The following is an 18,328-nucleotide window of genomic DNA, read 5'->3' on the forward strand; positions in this document are numbered from 1 at the left end:
TAGGCTTCCCCAAGTTGACTAGATTGGTGATAGATACTGATGGCTGAGAGGTGAGACTTCATAAATGTCTGTTGTTTCATTAATAAGAAGGACAGCTATCACTGAGCATTTATAATGTGCCAGGTTTGGAACTAGATGCTTGAGTTTTATAATAATAATCCTAAGAATTATTATTATAATAATACCTTTCCTTTCTTTTCTTTCTTTTTCTTTTTTCTTTCTTCCTCCCTCCCTCACATCCTTCCTTCCTTCCTTCTATTTTTCTGAGGAGAGGAAGCTTAGTAAGTATCATCATTTCTCTGTGTGTTGCATTTTATAAATCAAGTTCAAACTGATGCAAATTTTAGGCTTGTACAAGGTAGGCAGTAACTTGACATATAGGATATTTTTTAAATAAAAGTTATTCAAGTGCTAAATATGTGTTAAACCTATAGGTTTAACAGATATTTAAACATTAGATTATATAGTCTGGACCTCTTTCCTGCCAAACTAAAACCTTGTAAGTCTGTAGGCAACTTGGAATAATTTACTAAGCTGGATCCTGGACTCAGTTATCAATGACTTCAGGATATTATTCAGATGCTTGGTGAACAATTAATAACCACAGAATTCAGCCCTGCTTTTAATCTCTACTTCCTTTAGGTATCTACTTTTATTGTAGAGTATGGGTCCTACAACTGGCGATCTCCATGACTCTGAGAAAATCACTAACTAAAAATCTGAGCTTCTCATTTGTGTTTCAAATTTGGCTATTTTCATAACATGACAGTCACAGACCAGCTGTATATATAGCTTTTGGGTCAGGAATGTGCTCAGTCTTTTCACCTCTATGTTATGGCTAGTTGATAATTCTTAGCATGCTACACATTTTCACTTGGTTATTCAAATTCTCTTAGTGATTTTTATTTTTATGACAACAAATAACATGTAATGCTCAGCTATCTAGTTCCAAGAGGCAAACTCTTCAATTGCTTTTGTGCTTTAAATTTTTTCTCATATCCTGAGATTACTTTAGCATTCACCAGTACTTTCTTATAATTTTTAAAGATTTATTTGTAACACTTAATTCTGGTAATCCAGTTCAGATTGTATCTATCTATCTATCTGATGAAAAGTAAAAACACAATTTATTTTGCCCCAAGTGACCAATTAACCAACACCAGTAGTTTGCGGTATTTTCTGACTCTTGAATTCCAGGACCTGTTTTAGGGTTATCTGTTCTGTTCCCTTGATTCTTATGCCAATATCACAGTTTTTTAGTTATTGGCTCTTCGAATAGAATAAGCCTACTAGTTTCAGCATTTAATTCTTCTTTTTCATTATTTTGGACATTTCCCCACTGTTTATTTTTTTTCAAATGTATTTTCGAATCATTTTTTCAAAGTTATGAAACAAATTCCACACAGATTTTGTTTGGGGATTGCATTTTGAAGATACAAACTGATTTGGCAAGAATTGGCATCGTTACAATATGAATGTTCCCAAAGGGGTCATCTAAACTTTGTGTCTGTGAAATGTGAAAACTGTTTCCTTTTTGATATTATTATTTTGGAAAAAAGTAGCTGTGAATGTCTTAAATATTGCAATACTGCTTGTCAGGTTTATGGATGAGCAGGATTTTTAGTTCTCTTCTATCTCACAGCCTCCTGTTCATGATGGAACTTGCTTTCGAGGTGAACAGGAATCCAAAGATGAACCCAGATCAATAGTTCCAGGTGCAGGCTTGGTCAAGAAGGGAACTGACACACCTGGACATGAAGAGGACTCCCCTATGTCTGGCCAGAGGTCTATCTATCCATGAGGCTGCTAATCATGCCCCTTCTTTCTTGTCTATTTTCCTGCCCTTTTGTGGCTGCCTCTCCTCCATCTCCTCCGCCCCTCCAGGCACATTGGCTCAATATACATCTGCATTGAATTAAGGTGGCAAACGAAGCTTAGCTCTGGGGCTTCACAGTTGGCTTTTCCTCTGTTAATGAGAGACCACACCAGAAGGAAGGAATCAAAAATAAACTTGGGGTCTAGTTTGGAGGGAAATGTCATGCCTTTCATAACTTTTTTAGTATTTAGAAGAGGCTTCCTTACCTCTTCATTGTCATCGTTATCAAAGTCCTCTGATCCACCTATCTTTTTTTTGTTAGATTAAATTTTTTTTTTTAAAGAAAAACACTTCCCACAAGTCACCTTGTACTCCTTGCAAACACTGAACATTTCTACTTTCTGATGAAAATAATTTCATTTCAAGGAGACAGCTGGAAAGATACAAGCTCAACCCTCAACAGATTGCAAGCCTTGTGGTTGAAGAGGTTGAGAGGTCTGTGGCTTCCATTTCTGTCCTCCCACAGTTCCATCAGTTGTTGGTAATATATGTGACATCACCAGTCTCTGGTGTCAGCCCATGAGACTATGGGAAATAAATAGCTTTTAAAGTTCAAGTTTGGGTTTCAGAGATCCAGCAGATCCCTGAATGGGGGCAGTTTTGCATGGTTCTTACCTGTTATGCCTGGTTCTTACACTCTCTGCTATCTCCCTCTTATGTTTGTTAACCCAAAATTGTCCTTGAGAAACATTTGGAAATTTGCATCAAAGCAATATTACAGATACAGATACTTTCCCCTCAATGGCTGCATTTAAAATATCCATTTAAGGCTGATCCATATACCTATTTTAAACGTTTGCCTATGTCGTGTTTATAATAGAAAAGCAGCACTGTATTTTCATACAACTACAAATAGTGCACATCTTTCCAAATGAAAAGTGAGGTAATAAAATCTTCTAGTGTTAACCTATTGTGTCAAGAAATAGCAAGAGGGAGAAGAGACAGTGAGATGTGGGTATCCTATCCTCCTTAATCCTACCTGGTATTAGTTTCCTTAGGGTGACTGTCAAAGTTGAGAGGGGTGAAGCCAAGTTATCTGAGTGTCAGGGCTGCTCAGCCCAGACTAACGGGTGAGTGTGTGCTCTGTAAAAAGGGGCAGTGCAATTTGGAGGCAAGCCAGTGATGGCTTTTCCAAGCAGTCTTCAATTAGACGTTAACTATTGTCTAATTTGTCTAACACATCTGCTTACTATTCCAAAAGTGTTGCCCTAGTCTCTTCGGATGCCTCTATCGCATTTTCGCAACCTTCTACAGCCACTGCTTGTTTTAGATCTATTTTTCATGACAGGATGATAACTTTTTCTCCTTGCTGTGGCTTCAGAAAAATGCTGTGAAAAATGTTTCATAAGATTTTCTTTTTTTCCTCTTTTTAATTTTTTTTGTTTGCCCTTGGGGAACTCCTGTATATGCCTTTCACACGCAGCATGAGATTAGATTTTTTTTTTTTAGAAATTACACTGCATGTCAGTTATGTATTAGAGCAATCTGTCATCTTCACATAAGAAGCCGTGGACACCGTCTCCAGCAGCTGGTTCTCTAGGACTTATATTTCAGAAAGTATGGCAACGGGTGTTACGAGAACTGTGTCAGCAGGCTGTTATTCTTAATATGATGTTCTAAATTATAAATATTACCAGACATCCCAGTGAGGCATGAGGAGATGATTCTGTGGTTCAAACAGGAGAATGTTCACACAACTACCAGGCAGAAGCAAATGAAAAGACTAAAAGTATATTGCTTAGTTTTAAAAGCTGACTTGGATAACAGCAGCAACTTGGTCTTATATAGCAATAGTTTCGGGCTCTATTTAATAGTTTTTCTTTCCACTTGCCCCTCTAGGTTGGCCAGTACTCAGCTTGGGAAGCTACCGAAATGGAGGTCAGTAATTCTTCCTAAACCTTCACTAAAGGTGGGAGCCCAGTGGTAACTTTATAATATTGATAACATCTATTATTAACGCACATCCATTTTGCAAAAAGGATCCATGCCAGGAAGCACCCCAAAAGACCCAGTCACATTTTATCTTAAGGAGACTGGTATTTAAAACATCAAAATAAAATAGCTCACACAGCTGAAGGGAAAACGGTGAAAAGGCAGGTAAATGGTCTGTGTGATCTGAACTTCCAGCATCACTAACCCAGGGGCTTCTCACACTCAGACACTGGGTGCCATTCAGGAAACGGTTCTTTCTGCAGCCATTTGGATTGTGGAATAAATGATTATGGAATTATGAAGATATCTAATTGTAAACAAGCCTCGTTCCTTCATTCCTCCATGTTTCTTTTTTTTTTTTAACATCTTTATTAGAGTATAATTGCTTTACAATGGTGTGTCAGTTTCTGCTCTACAACAAAGCAAATCAGCCATACATACACACACATCCCCATATCTCCTCCCTCCCGCATCTCTCTCCCTCCCACCCTCCCCACCCCACCCCTCCAGGCGGTCACAAAGCACCGAGCTGATTTCCCTGTGCTATGTGATTGCTTCCCACTAGCTATCTATTTTACGTTTGGTAGTGTATATATGTCCATGCCACTCTCTCACTTTGTCCCAGCTTACCCTTCCCCCTCCCCGTATCCTAAAGTCCATGCTCTAGTAGGTCTGAATCTTTATTCCTGTCTTGCCCCTAGGTTCTTCTGACCATTTTCTTTCTTTCTTTTTTTTTTTTTTTTTTTAGATTCCATATATATGTGTTAGCATACGGTATTTGTTTTTCTCTTTCTGACTTACTTCACTCTGTATGACAGTCTCTAGGTCCATCCACATCACTACAAATAACTCAGTTTTGTTCCTTTTTATGGCTGAGTATTATTCCATTGTATATCTGTGCCACATCTTCTTTATCCATTCATCTGTTGATGCACACTTAAGTTGCTTCCATGTCCTGGCTATTGTAAATAGAGCTGCAATGAACATTTTGGTACATGACTCTTTTCAAATTATGGTTTTCTCAGGGTATATGCCAGGTAGTGGGATTGCTTGGTTGTATGGTAGTTCTATTTTTAGTTTTTTAAGGAACCTCCATACTGTTCTCCATAGTGGCTGTATCAATTTACATTCCCACCAACAGTGCAAGAGGGTTCCCTTTTCTCCACACCCTCTCCAGCATTTATTCTTTGTAGATTTTTTGATGATGGCCATTCTGACTGGTGTGAGATGATATCTCATTGTAGTTTTGATTTGCATTTCTCTAATGATTAATGATGTTGAGCATTCTTTCATGTGTTTGTTGGCAATCCGTATATCTTCTTTGGAGAAATGTCTATTTAGGTGTTCTGCCCACTTTTGGATTGGTTTTTTTTGTTTTTATGATATTGAGCTGCATCAGTTGCTTGTATGTTTTGGAGATTAATCCTTTGTCAGTGGCTTCATTTGCAAATATTTTCTCCCATTCTGAGGGTTGTCTTTTCGTCTTGTTTATGGTTTCCTTTGCTGTGCAAAAGCTTTTAAGTTTCATTAGGTCCCATTTGTTTATTTGTGTTTTTATTTCCATTTCTCTAGGAGGTGGGTCAAAAAGGATCTTGCTGTGATTTACGTCATAGAGTGTTCTGCCTATGTTTTCCTCTAAGAGTTTGATGGTGTCTGGCCTTACATTTAGGTCTTTAATCCATTTTGAGTTTATTCTTGTGTATGGTGTTAGGGAGTGTTCTAATTTCATTCTTTTACCTGTAGCTGTCCAGTTTTCCCAGCACCACTTATTGAAGAGGCTGTCTTTTCTCTGCTATATATTCTTGCCTCCTTTATCAAAGATAAGGTGACCATATGTGCGTGGGTTTATCTCTGGGCTTTCTATCCTGTTCCATTGATCTATATTTCTGTTTTCATGCCAGTACCATACTGTCTTGATTATTGTAGATTTGTAGCATAGTCTGATGTCAGGGAGCCTGATTCCTCCAGCTCCGTTTTTCTTTCTCAAGATTGCTTTGGCTATTCAGGGTCTTTTGTGTTTCCAAACAAATTGTGAAAGTTTTTGTTCTAGTTCTGTGAAAAATGCCAGTGGTAGTTTGATAGGGATTGCATTGAATCTGTAGATTGCTTTGGGTAGTAGAGTCATTTACACAATGTTGATTCTTCCAATCCAAGAACATGGTATATCTCTCCATCTATTTGTATCATCTTTAATTTCTTTCATCAGTGTCTTATAATTTTCTGCATACAGGTCTTTTGTCTCCTTAGGTAGGTTTATTCTTAGATATTTTATGCTTTTTGTTGCAATGGTAAATGGGAGTGTTTTCTTAATTTCACTTTCAGATTTTTCAACATTAGTTTATAGGAATGCAAGAGATTTCTGGGCATTAATTTTGTATCCTGCTACTTTACCAAATTCATTGATTAGCTCTAGTAGTTTTCTGGTAGCATCTTTAAAATTCTCTATGTATAGTATCATGTCATCTGCAAATAGTGACAGCTTTACTTCTTCTTTTCTGATTTGGATTCCTTTTATTTCTTTTTCTTCTCTGATTGCTGTGGCTAACACTTCCAAAACTATGTTGAATAATAGTGGTGAGAGTGGGCAACCTTGTCTTGTTCCTGATCTTAGTGGAAATGGTTTCACTTTTTCACGATTGAGGACAATATTGGCTGTGGGTTTGTCATATATGGCCTTTATTATGTTGAGGAAAGTTTCCTCTATGCCTACTTTCTGGAGGATTTTTATCATAAATGGGTGTTGAATTTTGTCAAAAGCTTTCTCTGCATCTATTGAGATGATCATATGGTTTTTCTCCTTCAGTTTGTTAATATGGTGTGTCACATTGATTGATTTGTGTACATTGAAGAATCCTTGCATTCCTGGGATAAACCCCACTTGATCATAGTGTATGATCCTGTTAATGTGCTGTTGGATTCTGTTTGCTAGTATTTTCTTGAGCATTTTTGCATCTATGTTCATCTGTGATATTGGCCTGTAGTTTTCTTTCTTTGTAACATCTTTGTCTGGTTTTGGTATCAGAGTGATGGTGATCTCGTAGAATGAGTTTCAGAGTGTTCCTCCCTCTGCTCTATTTTGGAAGAGTTTGAGAAGGAGAGGTGTTAGCTCTTCTCTAAATGTTTGATAGAATTCGCCTGTGAAGCCATCTGGTCCTGGGCTTTTGTTTGTTGGAAGGTTTTTAATCCCAGTTTCAATTTCAGTTCTTGTGATTGGTCTGTTCATATTTTCTATTTCTTCCTGGTTCAATCTTGGAAGGTTGTGCATTTCTAAGAATTTTTCCATTTCTTCCAGATTATTCATTTTATTGGTATAGAGTTGCTTGTAGTAATCTCTCATTATCATTTGTATTTCTGCAGTGTCAGTTGTTACTTCTCCTTTTTCATTTCTAATTCTATTGATTTGAGTCTTCTCCCTTTTTTTCTTGATGAGTCTGGCTAATGGTTTATCAATTTTGTTTATCGTCTCAAAGAACCAGCTTTTAGCTTTATTGATCTTTGCTATCGTTTCCTTCATTTCTTTTTCATTTATTTCTGATCTGAACTTTATGATTTCTTTCCTTCTGCTAACTTTGGGGTTTTTGTTCTTCTTGCTCTAATTGCTTTAGGTGTGAGTTTAGGTTGTTTATTTGAGATGTTTCTTGTTTCTTAAGGTAGGATTGTATTGCTATGAACTTCCTTCTTAGAACTGCTTTTGCTGCATCACATAGGTTTTGGGTCATCGTGCTTTCATTGTCATTTGTTTCTAGGTATTCTTTGATTTCTTCAGTGACCTCTTGGTTATTAAGTAGTGTGTTGTTTAGCCTCCATGTGTTTGTATTTCTTACAGATTTTTTCCTGTAATTGATATCTAGTCTCATAGCGTTGTGGTCTGAAAAGATACTTGACATGATTTCAATTTTCTTAAATTTACCAAGGCTTGATTTGTGACCCAAGATATGATCTATCCTGGAGAATGTTCCAGGAGCCCCTCAATACATAAGGCAAATACTAAGAGCCATAAAAGGGGAAATAGACAGTAACACAATCATAGTAGGGGACTTTAACACCCCACTTTCACCAATGGAGAGATCATCCAAAATGAAAATAAATAAGGAAATACAAGCTTTAAATGGTACATTAAACAAGATGGACTTAATTGATGTTTATAGGACATTGCATCCTCCATGTTTCTTGCCGATGGATATTTACAGGTACAAATAGTGGGAGTCCTTCCTTAAATACAGATGCAAGTTGCCATCATTTCTTTCTTGTTTGTTAGCATAACTCACATTTATACCCTGTTAATTACACAAAAATCTTCATAGGATCACAAGTGAACGTTACAAACATCTCACTCAGGTGCCCATATTCTTTTTTAATCTAGGAACGTTATGTAAAGTAAATATATGTATTAAAATTCTCCCATTACGTGGTTTTTTGTCAGTTCATAGACAATTACATATGAAGGTTTTTCTAAAATACACGCTCCCTATATAAAAAAGATAACCAACAAGGACCTATTGTATAGCACAAGGAAGTCTACTCATTATTTTGTAATACCCTATAAGGGAAAAGATTCTGAAAAAAATAATTTTTTTTATATATATATATATATATATATATATATATATATATATATCACTGTGTTGTACACCTGAAACTAACACAATATTGTAACTCAACTATACTTCAATAAAAAAATACTACGTGGCAATTACATGTATCTATGGAAACAGATCAATGCAATTACATTGTCTTTAAAATCTGCTGTTTTACATAGTATGGAGTAACCATGAAAATGAGGTCCTACCCACATTTGCCCAGGCAATCCAAGAAATATTCTCCTTTCACAAAGTATATTTCCTGTACTTTTAATTCACAATCTTAATATCTTCTCTTCATTATTTATTTGATGTGAGTTTTCTATGCTTTGAAATATTTCAACATTTCCTTCCCTCACACTACAGAGAAGCAAGCATACAAATTTTTCAGGCTGTGACAAAAACTATTGAAAAAGTACATCTTGTTTATATCATTCATTTGTTAACATTCAGTAGCATAATAATTACAAAATGACAAAATCTTTCATTTCTTATATGCCTATGTAGTCTTAGAAGACAGTTGTGAATTTCAGATATTTTACTTTCATGGTAAAATTTGAAAATGAGCTACATACCATTTGGCATTTATACAATATCCTGATTCTAACTTGAGCTCTTAGGCATGGATGTACATAGAACTATTTGTTTTTTTCCAGATATCTATTTGCAGAGATATCAATGCATTGATTACACCGTTTTCCACATCATGGAAGCAGTCAATCATTTATTGGTATCCATCCATCTCATCAACCTTAATTGGTATTTACTTGCTCTTAACATACTGGGAATATAACACTGTGCTGAGTGCATGGAATGGTTTAACTTTAATTAAACAATTTGAGTAGATAATATTGCGTGTGTGCATGCACACACACACACACACACACACACACACACACACACACACACCAACCTAATGCAATCTGCCCATAGTATAGGTCTGACTTATTGGTCCAACAGTCTCTGGGGGGCAGGAACTTCTGTTCATCTGTGAATATGAGACAATGATATCTGGCAAGCATAGAAGCTTTTCTACCAGCTGCACTACATTTTGGCATTTATGCCATGGAGCCAGAAGGATATTGGGATCATTTGGCTGCTTTATTTTCAGAGGTCATGTGTCAGTTTCATATGTATACTTTCTTAAATTTTTAGAATTCACTAACTACACCCCTTAAACTCCAAAGGATTAAAATAGATTTTTCTTATCTTAAAGCAGAATATAATATTGATGTTTTTACAAGATTTTGTAATTTGTGGTATTAATAATATTCATCAGTCCATCCTGGTTATCTCAAGAAGGTATGCTGCTTCTGCATGAAACTTTCACTGAATATTTTTATTTATTCTTTCAGTAACTCCATCTGTTTGCATGAAAGGCATTCCTATCAAATCTTTATAGTTGTTTCCAGAATTTAGGAGGCAGAACATCACAGCATATGGAAGAACAATGAAAGGATTGGAGAATAATTGCCACATTGAAAATACTTCTCTTCCCCAGTCCCCATCCCTGTTTATATACAACAAAGAATAAAAACCCCAGGCATGTCTAGATAAGTATAGTTAGTTACCTAGCTGTTAAACAGACACGATGTCTTTGAAACTCGTTAACAGTTGCCATGTGGTTGATAATTTATATTCCCAATGCTGTAGTCCAGCCCAACCTTTAAATCTTCACCTTTGTATTTAACTTTTTAGTTCAAGGTAAATGTAGTGATGAACGTGAAATCAAGGGGAAAAAATCCATTTGGTTGGAGTCAGGGAAGAGAGAAGAATAGGGGTATCGTGAGAGACAATGAGTGCAAGTCAGAAGGGAAGACATGAGCAGATGACTCAGTTCTAATATTCATGTCTTATTGCATTTTTTATAAATGGCTAATAACTGAGGTATGCTTTAGCTAAAAATTTATACAGAACACATTTCCCTCGGGCCTAAGAATACCTTTGATTTACTTTCTCAAGAAGAAAGAAATTCCACTTTTGCTAGTTTATAAGTTCACTGCACTTTTGTTCTCTTCAAATCAGCCAAGAAGTACAGATAAGCAAATGTGAAGAAAAAAAAAAGCCTCCCTTTATAGAATGAAAAATTTTTTTACATTTCAGGTTTTAAAACTTGTTTTATGATTCTGCCATTAAGTCAAGGTAATCAAAAATAGCTACTATTAGTACATGATCTAAATGGAGTAAATTAACCTTTGCTTTAAGGTTAAAATCGTGCATGGAAACTAGTTCTTGAAACAGCAAAACATAAAACAATGCATTTTTGTGCTAAAGGACTGCTTGAGAAACCTCCAAAATTAGTTCATTCTCAGCAAAAAAAAAAAAGTGTCAGGTGGTATTATAATCTATAAAAGCAATAATATGATTCAGTAAATAGCATTTCTACCACCTCTGAAACACCTGCTATGCAGACCACTGTCTATCTGCTCTGAACTCTTCAAAATAGAAGGGCGGAACAGGCTTCCAGTTTTTGTTTATTGATGTTTGTTTTACTGTTCCTGAGTTTCATTGAAGTGACAGATTTTAAATCTATAAACCTATTGCAAATCTTTCCCCAATAATACAGATGCTATCAAAGGAGCAGCTGACCAGAGATGAGTTCAACAGGGGCCACATAAAATCCCACCTGTCTTTTCATGCCTTCTGGGAAGAGAAGATGCAGTACAAGTCTGCAAGCCCTCACCTCACACAGCCCGACCACACAGTCAAGAGAAGCTCAGGTCTCAAGCCTTCCTGAACCCTGGGTTCCTTCCTTGCCATCTGATATCATGGAGCTTTACTAGGCCAGCTTCAAGTTATTAGTAAAACACAGGAATTGTGGCTCATTTCTATGTTGTTTGTCCCCTGCTTTTTTCTTGTAACTGGTGTTTTGTCTCTGATTCTCCTTCAGCCTTCACCTCTGCCCTTTATCTTTCTTGATTGACATCTTTGCCTTCCTCTGTCGCCTTCTTTCCCCAGATGCCTTAGTTCTCCTCCAACGTGGGGACTCAAGGTGGTGTGTGGTGTGGACGAGAAGCCCTAGGCCTAAGATTCCATCTGCTCTCCCTCATGGATCCCAGAGGAGGGAAGAGGAAGAAGGTGACATCCCCAGTCCTCAAGCACTAAGGAAGAATGGGTCTCCTAGGGCCTGCACTCTGACTGCCCCCTTTTCCCAGCCCCCAGAACTGGGCTACTTCTGGGTGGTGCAGTGTGTTCTAGCTCAGCTCATACTGAGACCGTAAGAACTACAAACAAAATTTCTATTAAATTAAGTTTTGTGTCTTAAAAAATATCCCAAGATGACACACTAGAAAGAGGACCAGAAACAAGGGCTGCCAATCCTAAAGTTTGAGCTCGTTTCAAATTAGATTGGCAGGGAGGAAATATGTGAATGGCCTTCTGAAGGTCAAGTTCTTTCTGTTCATGGGGATTTAGTATGTTCAGAGCCAGAAGAAGGAATAAACCAGCAGAACTAGCACCTGGGCACTGAAATGTCACGAGGCCACTGCAACGTGACTGAAAATACTGGGAGCTGTAGCAAATGGCATTTTCCAGAACTCCTTACAGAGGGAACTGCAGATGATTGGAAGAAATGCCAGTGATATGCCCCTTGCTAACCCCTGTAGCCCCAGCCAAACAGGTGCCTGAAATGAAGTAGGTGCTAAATAATATTCATGAAAGAATGTTCATGAACCAGAAATGATAGGAAGTATGACCTCCAGAAGACTGGTTCAAGGAGGAAATGACCACTTGATAGCTTCTAAAATGCTCTCTAAAGAGGGGTCCCTCTAAAGAACATTTCTTTTCTTCTAAAATGCCTGCTAAAGAAACTTTGTTCCTCGAGTGGGGAATGCAAGTTAAGTGACTCTAAACATTTGAGAAGACGCTGATTTCTGAAACAATACTGCTCTTGCCCTCTCAGTGTTCCACCCATCTGCTAATACATGTTTGTATTCAAAGAATATCGGTTTGAAGAAATGTCAAATTATGAGTTACCCCTGTGTATCCATGTATCTCATTTTAACTCTGAAAGTGACACTATGACTTTGAACTTGCTGGTAGGTATATTGTCTTGGAATTCTAGCCCTGGTTCTGTTAGAACATTCATCGTGGTGTCTGCACAAGAAGCACTGTTCAGATTCACAACTCAATGGTTCATTTTGTTCCAGTGAAAACTGTCCTCACTTTCCCCTCCCCACCAAAAAAAAGAAAAATTCTGCAGGGGGTTAGAGCTGGCTGCACTGTTTCCAATGAAATAATCAATAGAGTTTGTTTATGTAAGGCAGCATGGAGGAAATTTTTCGTTATATTTCATTAGAGATGAATTCAAAATGTAAAATATATGAGACGTGAAATTATTTGGGGACATCAGGTATTTTTAACCCAAAGACTAAAATGGTTGAATGGTGTGTATATTTAAACACAGTACACATTTGCACAATTTTATTTCAATGCTTTAAAACAATTGGTACCCAGTAAAACATCCAATTTATTTTAACAAATCATGAGTTACACACAAGATGACTGAGAGATTGCCCAGTGGTAATCTATATACCCCTGCCTCCTGCAATTGCTATTGAAAACATTTGGCCGTGAGGACATCTGGTGGGGTGTACCATCACCATGTGTAACAGACTATAGAAATTTTCTCTACAATAATTCCAGAGGTTAGATTTAAACAATGGATGATTAAAAAAATAAAATTTCAGGGAATTCCCTGACGGTCCAGTGGTTAGGAATCCAGGTTTTCACTGCCAAGGGCCTGGGTTCAATCCCTGGTCTGGGAACTAAGATTCTGCAAGATGTGTGGTAAGGCAAAAACAAACAAACAAACAAAAAACAACAATAACAAAAACCTCCAATGCTTTAAAACAACCATAATTTTCTAAAATAGGTTCATCCTGGAGCTATTTTCAGTGTTTAAAAAGTGGAATTTCCTCTCTTTGCCTTAGGGAATTACCACTAAAGAATCTAATGTGGTATCTTTTCAGCTGAACCAATAAAAGCGTGACTCTGTTTAGAGATGGTCTCTAAATGTACAAGTCTCTACAATTCTGGTCATGTTTGCTGCTAGTGAAAGAAAGGAAACTCTGTGAAGAGTTACACCCACATAATATAATGGGCGATTGCTAGCCCTGTTCTTTACCCTTTGCATCCTCTTGCAACGGGAAGACCTCTTGCAAGAGACCTGTTTTGCCTCTAATGCTACATAAATGATTTTCTTTTCACGGTACAATTAAGACATAGAGATCAGAGAGATAGAGGGAGAGGGAGGGAAAGAGAGCAGGAGAGGGAGGGAGAAATAGAGATATTGAGGGAGAATAGAGACAGAAATAGAAAATTAGACAAAGAAGAGAAAGGTATAATATGTCACAGGCAAAGTGATATAATTGCTTTGCTTTCAAATTACATATTGGTAGAATTGCCTAGTGATGGAATGGTTAAAAATATGCTATAAAATATGTTTATTGTCAGACAAATTAGAGAAGAATAGTATAATTTCAGAAAGATAAAACTATCATTCGGGACACTGAGAAAGTGAATAGAGAATACAGGTAAGTTTCTGTTTTGACTTCACTCAGTATGAAGAGTAGTTTAAAATAGCATATTCATATTTTCAAATTTGAAAATAAGGAGTCCGATATGCTTAAAATCATTATTTTTTTCTTCTACTCCAGTCTCTTTCCTTCTTTACGGCACAGACTGAAATGAGACCCACAGACCTTAGCTTCCTGTTTGTTCTTGTTTTAATTATGTAGTGCAAAGTATGGCTTTGTGGTACCCACCAGCCTGTGTTATTTTTTCTCTTCTCTCTCCCTTACTGTCCCTTACTCTTCTCTTTTTCAACATCTCACAACCCAGGGACAATCACAATGAACTCGAATATCTTCCTCTATTGCTTTTCCTTTCAGAATTTACTTCTAAGTCACACCATTCACCATTATACCATTTGCAAAACAAATTCCAAATTATCTTAAAACAGAAAACTTTATCTTTGAGCAAACTGGATGAATTTAGGAATTTTTAGGAATAATTTCAAATAAAAACCATTTTAAGGCCTCCATGAACCTGCTGAACATGGTATAACCTTGTGGAGATGTGAGAGAGAAAAAATCGAAAGGAAAATGTCCTCTCTAACAATGGCCAAAACAGCAAAGACTACCGAGTATGGCCCCTCTGAGCATGAAGATGAAAGTATTAGTGAAATCCTTCCTCTGCAATAATTGTAAAGTGATCCCATACCAATATGTCTTACTTTGACTTGTTATATTATCACTCATTTATTGCCCAAGTACAGAAGTAGGCAGTGGTTAGTTCTTCAAAGGTCAGCTTCAAAGTCTTCCAATCAATCAACTTCACTTCCTTACTAATGGCCTTTTACATGAATACTTATTCTTCCCCTGTTTTGACTTTCCTTTTCCTCTTGCTTCCTGGGTTTGATAGTTTTAAATCATCTGTAAGCTGTTGATTGTTAATTTTATGTTTGCATACTTCATTTCAACACTTTATAGATGTCACTCTTCTGTCTTCTCCTTTATATTGTCTCTAATGAAAAATCTGGTGTCATTGCTATATTTGTTCTTCTGTGGTTAATATGTCTTTTTTCTCTAGCTGTGTTTAAGATGTTTTCTTGAACCTTGGTTTCAAGCAATTAGATTATGATGTACACAGCTGTATTTTTCTTCATATTTCTTGTACTTAGGGTTTGTTGAGCTTATCCAATATATGTATTTATATAATTTTCATCAAATTTGGAAATTTTTTGTCCATTATTTTTTCTAATATTATTTCTATTCCACTATCTTTAGGGACTTCAATTAAAGGTAAATTAGGCCATTTGAAAGTATTCCACAGCTCAATAATTCTCTTTTCACTAATTTTTTCTCTTTTTTCTCTTTTGTTTCTTTTTAAAAATTTTTATTTTATATTGGAGTATAGTGGATTACCAATGTTGTGTTAGTTTCAGGTGTACAGCAAGGTGATTCAGTTATTATACATATACATGTATCTATTATTTTTCAAATTCTTTTCCCATTCAAGTTATTAAAGAATATTGAGCAGAGTTCCCTATGTTATACAGTAGGTCTTTGTTGGTTATCTATTTTAAATTTAGCAATGTGTACATGTCAATTTTGCATGGTTTCTATTGTTATGGCTTCAAGTTCACTAATCTTTTCTTCTATAATATCAAATCTGCCATCAATCCCATCCAGTGTAATTTTTTTCTCTGACATAGTAGTTTATACGTCTGGAAGTTTTATTTGAGTCCTCTTTAATTTTCTGTGTCTCTATAACTCTTTGAACATATGGGATACAGTTAAAATAACTGCTTTAATGTCTTTGTCTCATAATCCTAACATATGTGTCTATCTTAGTTGGTTTAGATTGATTGTTTTTTCTCCTCTTTATGGGTCATTGTAAATTTTAACTTGTTGGGTACTGGATATATTTTATTCCTACGATTATTCTTTTTATCTATCTATCTATTTATCTATCTATCTATCTATCTATCTATCTATTTATTGAAGTATAGTTAATTTACAATGTTGTGTCAGTTCCAGGTGTACAGCAAAGCAATTCAGTTGTATAAACTTGTAGTATGTATATGTTACTCCCAAATTCCTAATTTATCCCTCCCCCCATCTTTCCCCTTAGGTAACCATAGTTTGTTTTCTATGTCTGTGGGTTCCTATGAGTATTCTTGAGCTTTGCTCTGGGACACAGTTACTTGCAAACAATTTGATCCTTTCAAAACCTGCTTTTAAGATTTGTTAGGTAAGGCCAAGCCAGAGCTCGCCCAAGAGTTTATTAATCTTTGCTGCTGAGGTAAGACCTTTCTGAGTAGTCTACCCATGGCCCATGAATCATGAGGGTTTTTCAACCTGGTTAGTGGGGACACACACTACTTTTGCTCTGTATGAGTTTCAAGTACCCTTCAAGTAGTTCTTTCCCCAGCCGTAGAAAATTTCCTCGCATACATACACTGATCTGTACCTTGCTAAATATTTGAGGGGATCCTATGCATATCTCTGAAATTCCCTCTCTATGCAGCTTTCTCCTCTTCAATATGCTGTCCTGTGAACTCTACCTCCTTGGTCTTCCAGGACTCTCAGCTCCATCTCCTCAACTCAGAGAGTCAGCCAGGCTCTACTTGTTTTCCCCTCTTTGTACCACAGCATGTAAACTCTCTCAAGAAAGTAAGTCAGGGAGATAACACAACTCAGCTCATTGGTTTCTTGTCTCTCCAGTATTGCTGTCCTTCATTGCCTGGTGTCAACTGTGTTAAAAATTGTTGTTTCAGATATGTTTGCAACATGTTTGTTGGTTTAGATAAAAAGGTAAACTCAGCCCCTGTTTCTCCACTTTGCCTGGAATTAAAAGCTCTGTAGTTCCAACACTGACCTTTCTTTTGAACTCAAACTACACACTCAGCATTCGAATTTGAATATGTAACAAACATTCCAAATGTGTCATGCATGCAACTAAACTATTTCCTCCTTGCAAAAGCTGCTTTTAAATTCTCCTCTGTGCTTTAGACTTTCGAGCCAAATATTTAAAATCATCCTTTTTCAGTTCTCTTACACCTCCCTCAGTCTAGCCTTCATCAAATACCATTAACTCAGGCTTCCCTGGTGGCACTGTGATTAAGAATCCGGCTGCCAGTGCAGGGTATACAGGTTCGAGCCCTGGTCCAGGAAGATCTCACATGCTGTGGAGCAACTAAGCCCGTGCACCACAACTACTGAGCCTGCGTTCTAGAGCACGTGAGCCACAACTACTGATCCCACGCACAACAACTACTGAAGCCCATGTGCCTATAGCCCGTGCTCCACAACCAGAGAAGCCACCGTGATGAGAAGCCTGCGCACCACAGTGAAGAGTAGCCCCACTCACCGCAACTAGAGAAAGCCCGTGTGCAGCAACGAAGACCCAATGCAGCCAAAAATAAATAAATAAAATCAATAAATTTAAAAAAATTACCATTAACTCTACTTTGCAAATACATTCCAAATCTAACTTCTTTTTACCTTAACTGAGACCACTCTACTCTAAGACAACATCAGATTACTGTAACATTCCTGTGTCTGGCAGGGGTCTGGCATGCATGAAAGATAGTATACTCAAACTGATGAACTAGGAGAGAATTTAATAAAGAGATTATTTTAAAAGGTAAAGTGTGGGTTAGGGAAGACAACAGAGATAAGTTTTATAACTCAGAGCTAGTTATTAATGGGGAAGCATTTCCACTCAAAGACCTGAGTTGATAAGAGAAGGAGTAGGAACCAAAATTAGAGAAATTAGCGGCTACTTGACAGTAGCTGTGGCCCTTGGTAGAGAGAGGCAGTCAATCTTCAGAAACTTTGCAATTAGGAAGCTGAGGAATTAAATATACAGACTTCACTCTCCTCTCAGTTTTCTCTTGGTGGCTCCCACTGGCTGAATGCAACTGGAAGCCAGAAGTCAAAGAAATTTTTGATGCAGCACAGAAAGGTCAGGCTGTAGGGACCCAGGATGGAAAGAAGTAGAGTAGCTCTGGAGCACAGTTCCCTAAGTGGTCTCTGCACTCCTGTGCAACCCCTCCTACTTTCTGTTCAGAGCATCCAGAGGGACTCTTTGAAAATATAAATTTGGGGACTTCCCTGGCATTCCAATGGTTAAGACTTTGCCTTCCAATGCAGGGGGTGAGGGTTCGATCTCTGGTTGGGGAGCTAAAATTCCACATGGATTGTGGCCAAAAAACCAAAACATAAAACAGAAGCAATATTGTAACAAATTCAATAAAGACTTTAAAAGTAGTCTACATCAAAAAAAAAAAAAAAGTCTAAAAAAAATATATATATAAATCTGTTCATGTCATTCCAGTGCTTAAAACACTGAAGTGGCTTTCCCTGACACTTAGAATAAAATTTAAATTCTTACCATAATCTAAAGTTCCTACATTATCTCATCCTTGGCTACC

This window comes from Balaenoptera ricei, chromosome 5 (assembly GCF_028023285.1).
Source record: "Balaenoptera ricei isolate mBalRic1 chromosome 5, mBalRic1.hap2, whole genome shotgun sequence".
NCBI lineage: Eukaryota > Metazoa > Chordata > Mammalia > Artiodactyla > Balaenopteridae > Balaenoptera > Balaenoptera ricei.